Raw genomic sequence first — 7,389 nt, 5'->3', positions numbered from 1 at the left:
GGATATCTTGTCTTTTGACTGACCAAAATATAATATTTCATAGGTGAATGCTGTTTATTTTAAATTACTTGTAATGCCTTAATGTGCGAATACTGTAAACTTAAAAGGGAATTGAAATGTGTTTTTTCACATATGTTTTAATGTGCTGTTAAATCAGTTTAAGGTGTGGTGTTATTGTGGTTTGTCTCACTTTTAAGTGTAGGCCTCTCTGGCTGTGTCCAAGATAATGTGTCATCACTAATAAATCCATCTCCGTCACATATGTGAGCAGGAGGACGATGGGAAACGGAAGAAGAGAGGGGCAAACACGCTTCCTGGTTTAAAACTGGATCGTTATGTTGAAACCACCTTAAACAACATCAAGCATTTTCCACTTTAAGCGTTTTAGGCTCTTCTCCTTATGGCACTATGTGTAATACAAAGCCTCGCCTGTGCAGAGACCTGGGGCATTCATGAGGTAGGTGTAGATTGAACAGGGGGTAATTTGTGGGGGTCTGAATACCACCCAACTTTCAGACTGTACGCATCTGGCAGCAATAGTAGATGATGCTCAAATCAAAGCTTTCACGTTTCCCTAGTGTGCCTCTTCACTCCTCTGCTCATGACTCTGAACTTACCTATATACACATGCACGTATACACTAATGTAATTTGTCCTGCTGATTTGTCCTAACTATCCAATGACGACGGTAATTCGAGATTATTGGTCAAGTAACACTTATTTATAGACTATAATACATTTATTTAATGTATTGTAATTTCAGAGAAAACATATAAAGTTGAATGCAATTGTGTTTTCAGATAACAAACTGCATTATGTGCGCAAAGATAAGGGTGGTGACAAAACACTGCTTTAGGTATTGCCTCGGCAGAAGAGACAAAATAATTAATTGTTGAATTTCATGGCAGTGCAATAGGTGCCCATTGTGGGATAAAAAAAAAAGCCATTTCATCCAGATATTATTGGCCCAACATGACCTCTGACTTTGTTTTTCCATCACTCTTTCTATAATGATGCGCTCATCAAAAGAAATACCAATAACTATTCATACTTCTCAAAATATTTAGAGAGAAAGCCAGCCATTACCTTTGCTTTTGGTTGTTCTAAAACTCGTTGTTCTTGCTCTTTAATATCACTTTTTTTTTAATTAAAGTTTTGATGCACACCTTCACATTTTGCCAAATGTCTCTCTGGATCTGAATCTAAAGGTCTTTTGTTCTTGTTCTGTTAATGCAATGCTTGAAACAGCCTGTTTTGGAATCTGCAAATATAATAAATATATGCCAGTGGCTAGCTCTGATGACTTTGATAACTCACTGCACTATTAGTTATACCCTGTCACGCTAATGTAGGGTAAGTTGAACTCCCTGAGGTGTTGCTCTGTCACTGTGCTGACATTGTGAATGTGATTTTATATTTTTCATACGGAGCAACTGTCCGTTGCCGCGCTAATATACAACTTTTTTCTTGTGTGAATTGTTCATTGTGGATGCATGTGATCGGGAGGCGGGTGAGAGCCTCCTTTAGTAATTGTGATATTATTTAGATTGGTTTTATTTATGCCTAGTTTGATTCTTTATGAAAGTGTGTGCGTGTGCAGTGGTTTGCTATAGTTATCTTTGTATTTATTCACTGGTGTTCTTGGTGTTTAAGATTAATTTAATTACACTTGTAATGTATTGCTCGGGTTCGGCTGAAGCGAGTGTTGGTCGCCCCCTGCTGGTGATTGTCAGATTGTAACTTGTTTTATTGTTCTGAGACATTGTTACTTTTATTTCACGTCTCTGTTGACTGTTTTTTGTTTAAGTTACAACTGTTTCTTAGGGTGAATTCCCAAGGTGTCGAGCTGCTGCCCGGCTGTGCGGTGCTCGCTTCGCGGAATGTATTATGTTGGTTATTGTGAAATGATGATGTGCAGCACAAACTACACATGCTCTTAACATACACATGTATTTGTACCGATGTCGTTTTTCGTTCTGTTGATATTGAATACATGGGTGAATGTTTTTGTGTCACTTTGGACAAAACTTGGACAGCTGAGTGTGAGGGAAGCGGTTCTGTCTCTGCTGGGCGTCCCTGTCAGGAATGACGCACACAGTGCATGACGTCACAGGTGACGCAGTGCGCACTGTCCTCCTGCCCTGGGCGTGGGCATGTTCACTGGCACAGAGATCAGCTGTAGGAAAACACACAACACACCCTAGCACAGAGCAAGCCATCGCTGACATCCGCCATTATTTGGTAAGTTTTCGTTTTAAAAGTTTTAAATGTTCACGTTCAAAATTACATGTGCATACAACAATTTACAATTCAAATCCTGACAGAAAATGGCTTAAAAGTAGATATGCATATATGCAAAGTAAAGATGTAAAGTTTATCTTTCAGAATGACCTGTGTCCAAATAAAAGTACAAGAAAAATACCATATTGAATATGCAGCCATTCAGATGTCTTTGCAGGTTGGACAATTCACACTTCAGGTATTTGAGCAACAAGGGCGTTAAACCAAACCTGAGAAACAACAGCCATGCGTCTCGGAAGGGACTACCAATATTTTTGTTTTCATTTATTATTATTTTTCATGTATTTTGTTTTATATGCATTTTTTTTTTTTTTTTTTTTTTTTTGTATTTGTTTAATAGATTACGCGGTTTTGTTACTGGAGGGAGAGGAAGCGAGATAATACATCCAGCCTCCCATGTATTATGAGTGAACAGTGTTACAAACCTAAGAGTGTCCAATCGAGAGGAGCCCATTCGCCCCATCGTGCTCGTTTGGTGTCCATTAATAACTAAGTGATCAAGGATCCTATCCAGTCTGTTTTTGAATGTTCCCACATTGTCTCTTCAGCCACATCGCTGGGGAGTTTGTTCAGATTGTGACGCCTCTCACCTGTCCCACACAACACGTGTCTGTTCTCTCTGTGATATAAGTAATTCGAGACTGAAATATGTATGCCTGTAAAATGTAAACGAATGTTGGAAATATGAAATACATATGGTGCAGTTCCTATTCAACAATCTGCACCATATAATGCTTGAAAGGACATGTGCTTGGCATGTACATTAATCCAGGGTGGGCAGAGTGCCCCTTTTCATTCCCCAGCGCTTTTTTCCGTGAAGTGCCACATTTGCCCCGATCACCCCTGCCCCGATCCATGGCGTGATCCAGGGATGTTACATTTGATTAATTTAGTAAATGTTTTAAAAAGAAAAACTCGTTTTTAAACTCGTTAAAACGTTTAACTCTGTCATGCAATGCTCAATCCACTTAATCTTAAAGGTCACCGTAAATCACCAATTTCGAAACACTGGGAACACATGTGAGTGATTAATCAGTTTAGCAAGTCAACCCAGGTATTCAGAGAATTGCTCCAACAGTTTCTAAAGGACTGAATTTACCACCTGTTTCATTGATCACAGCAAAGAACTTCCGGGTATTTATAAATTGGTGATACAAGGGTTACCTCTGAAACCTGCTGGGTAGGGGCTCTCCAGGACCAGAGCTGGACACCCCCAGATGTAGAAACCGCTAATTGACATTTTAACAATATGGCATTGGGTACTTCAACAGAGAAGCGTTAACTGATGGAATACAGAAATTGTACAGCGCCCTGAAACGCTTCCACATATATCAGGTGGTATAATCCATTTAAATCGATCGATTGACTGATTGATGTTAGATTTTAAATGTTACTAAATTATCCATCGCTAACCTCTCCAACTAATGAACTGAAAGACGTGGCTATGTCACAGTTAGTGGGTGTGTGAGGGAAGCGGCGGAGCTATGGGCTGCATGTGGTCACAACCAAGAAAGCCCCCACAATTAGTTGTCAATTACTTACTATTACAATGAAATGAGCTCCATAGGATATTAAACATGTTCATCTTATTGTATTCTCTAAAACAGTCTTTTGAGAATGAAGTTGCATGATTTAGACCATGCAATACCAGTATTCTAGCTAATGGTTATCATACCTTTGAAATTGTGCACTGGTGCTAAAGTGCCTGAATGCATGACAGACTGGATTCAGTTCTTTCTTGACTGAGACCAGGAAATCCCACGGGATGCACATGTAGAGAGAGATGTGAAATTCAGCTGCAGATTGAACTGAACAGAGAGTTAGTGATTGGGGCTGATCTGCCTCCTAGGGGCACCAGACAGTGAAAGCAGCAGCGTTGGGTTCTCATAAACCTGGAGGTCTGAGCTGTCTGTGTTCAGAGCCTAATTGACCTGCCAAATGCACACAACATGGAACTGTGCCGTCTTCAGCTCCAGAGTTTCTTTCCTCGCATTAAACACGTTTATTCTCTTTCACAGCAGAAGCAGGACAGAAGCTGTCATCCTTGGCAACAATCCTTTTAAAATCTGGTCAACCAATAAGGATCACTTTGAATCTATCCATTGTTTAGAGCTTCAAGATCTGGAGATATGAGTGAGTATATTAAGACAATGTATATTCTAAGACCCACACATTTTTTAAACCACTTGCATACAGTGATTAACTACAATTATAATTAACAATACTTTGCTCATCTAACATTGCATCTCCACACTGTGACACAGTGCTGCGTAAATATCATAGATATTGTAATGGCTACCATTGAAGTTAGTATTTAATATGTGATATCACCCTGCTCAGGTACTCTGCTGTTTGCAGTGAAGCACAATGGATACGCCCAGTTGGGTCCTCCCCCAGCTGATGACCGTGACAAGTTTGAAGCTCGAGCCAAGCACGTCGGGTATCTGAAAGGCTTCTCTCATATCCTGTTCAGTCCAGATGGGACTATGTTTGCAGTCCGTGGGGCAGATATCTATTGTGGGCCTCCCCCGTCTGATCCAAAAGAAGACTGGCTGGAAGTGAAAGCGAAGTGTGTTGGAAAAGCTGATTGGAATCAATTTCGATTGCTCTTCTTCCATCCTGACGGCATGCTCTATGCTATTACAAAGGAGGAGAAACTGTTCAAAGGTCCTCCTCCTGATGACATACATGTGTCCTGGCTCAGTAGTGTGGCAACAAAACTAGGAAATGGTAGGTGGGACTTTCTTAGAGTATTTTTTGACCCGCAAGGTATGATGTACGCAGTGACCAAGGATGGACAACTGCTTAAAAGGAGGCCACCAAGTAATGCAGATGATGATTGGCTGAAGAGCAGGAAGGTCATTGGGCTCTGTGCGTGGGGTCCCCTGACCTATTTTATGGGCATCTCTAAAGATGGTAATTTGTGGTGTGTCTCAGATTATGGGGGCGAGATCTACTGCGCACCCCCACCGAAAAATGTCAATGTCAATTGGATTGGTGAAGCACAGGGTTGTGGCCGTGCCTATCAGCAGTACGAGATCCTCGCATTCACAGAAGATAAATCCACCAGCTAGGTTTTGGGTTAATGTTAATTTTTGAAAGATTTTTTTCAACTTTTTGGGGGAATCATGCATCTAATATTTGTTAAAATTAATGTATTTTCCAATGTTAAATCTCTTTGACTGACTATTAGAGATTACTTACATAGCGTTTTGTGGTAGCACATTAGACATGAATTCAGTGATTTTATATGTTAAATCTGCACACTGGGTGTATCGGCCTGTTGTACTGTTGTTTTGCATGGAAGTATTCAAAATCATATTCACTTTAATCTAGATACAGGAAATGCACGACTTTGCTTAATATTTTGATTAATAAAATAGTTGTTTGATTTTGTGTGTTTTTTTTTAATTCAGTACATACAGAAAAGCTTGTGGCACAGTTGACTAAAGCACAGGCCCGAACAGCAGCCTGTGGGGGTCCGTGGCCCCCTTTATAAAGCGCTGCTCTGCTGGCAGGTCAGACTGGTGTCCACTTCCTGCTTCTCCCAGTTCCCCAGCAGCAGGAACTCCCTCAGTCCCCCACCGCACCATGGCTCTCGTAGCGTCCACACTTGGAGACGGAGGGGGAGCCGGTCATGTGACATGCGCTCCTTTATCAGTGGACGTGTTTGGCAGCTGGCCCTGCAATCTTGTAAGACTTTAAAACAAGACAGACAGCGTCTAGATATGATTAGGATGTTCTCACTGCGGTTGTCTTAATGAGGAGTGGTACAAGACAACTAATGGTTTCACTTTAATGACTTTACAGACTTGAATTGCTGATTACAGACTTTGAGTTGGATGGTTTGCTGGTGTCTGTTCTGTTGTTTATTAACTTGTGTCAATTTCAGACTAAACCATTAAACAGGAATGAGAAGATTTTTCTTGGCATTGACAGATTTTATTTATAAAATTGTCAAACAAAACAGTTTAATGCAACACGCATTTATATTTAAGAAAATACTAAATGATATTACACATTCTAAAGTTTATGATTCACAGAATAACATTTCTAATTTCTCAAATGTCACGAATCATGAACTCCAAACTGTTAAACTTATCTGAACTTCGTCGCAGAGAGGCCTCTCTGGCTTCGGGCTCAGATAACAGCACACGGCACGAGGTCCGTGTGGTTTGGAACAAAGGCAGTCCGGTTCGGCTTTGTCCAAGAACCTACACTCAGTCGATGCACCTGGAAGTTGGGGTTTCGTGAAAGTAGAGTCTTTTCCAAACAGATTTTCCACTGGTTTGAAGGCTCCAAGGTTGTGCACAAAATCTTCTTTGCATGCAGGGTTTCCACCGTAGTTACTTGAAGAGAAAGTCTTTGAGGAAAGCAGGGCCCTGTTCGTTCCAAGACTCAATAGCTATTTAAATGACTGAACACTTTCGTATACAGTCGACTTAGTCAATTGTTCAGCTGCATACACTCCACTGATCAGGTGGGCACAGGCGGGCAGCGCAGTTTATAAAATTCTTTAACTGAATAAAGTCCTTTAAAGGAATTCTTCATACGGCTCAATCTCCTTCTCCCAGTTTAACTCTTCTGTTGCCAGCAAAGACTTGGTTGGTTTCTGGTTCCGGTTCTGGCAACAGAGCTACAGGTTGAGCTGTGGCAGCGAGTTACTGGTTCAGGTGAGAGAGAGCGAGAAAGGTGCCGTGCATTGCCTTTAAATGCCTGTCAGATCAATAGATGATTGGTTCTTGAGTTTGTGAGATTGGATTTTGGTTTCAGCCCCCAGTGTCCTATTGGAGGGGGCTTGATTTATGACTGATGTCAATCCATGCCATCTTTTCAGCTCTCGTCCACTTTTTTATTACCTCTAGGCCCTATTCCCCAGACATTTCACAGCAGGGATCCCAAGCCATTCGGCCCATTCTCGGTGCCATCCTCCCAAGACTGCCACTTTGATATAGAACAGTTCACATGCCTATCAGGAAATCTGATAACTTTGGGAGAGAGGTCTTCTTCAGATCAGAGCTATGAATGCTCTTATCAAAATACACCCCCACTTAACGCTACACCTTCCTAGTGTGAGACCATTTCCTA

At 41.1% G+C, this 7,389-nt stretch overlaps 1 long non-coding RNA gene across 1 annotated transcript; it reads left to right on the top strand.

Annotated features, from left to right (window-relative positions):
• Positions 1-2,140: 2,140 nt before the first annotated feature.
• LOC136713928 (uncharacterized) lies at positions 2,141-5,692 on the top strand. Its single transcript, XR_010804991.1, has 3 exons — positions 2,141-2,241; positions 4,320-4,434; positions 4,642-5,692. It is a non-coding gene; the product is annotated as an uncharacterized LOC136713928 (long non-coding RNA).
• Positions 5,693-7,389: the final 1,697 nt, after the last annotated feature.

Source organism: Amia ocellicauda, chromosome 18 (assembly GCF_036373705.1).
Source record: "Amia ocellicauda isolate fAmiCal2 chromosome 18, fAmiCal2.hap1, whole genome shotgun sequence".
Classification (NCBI taxonomy): domain Eukaryota; kingdom Metazoa; phylum Chordata; class Actinopteri; order Amiiformes; family Amiidae; genus Amia; species Amia ocellicauda.
Note: the sequence above shows the minus strand (reverse complement) of the source record. Positions and strands in the feature narration are given on the sequence as shown.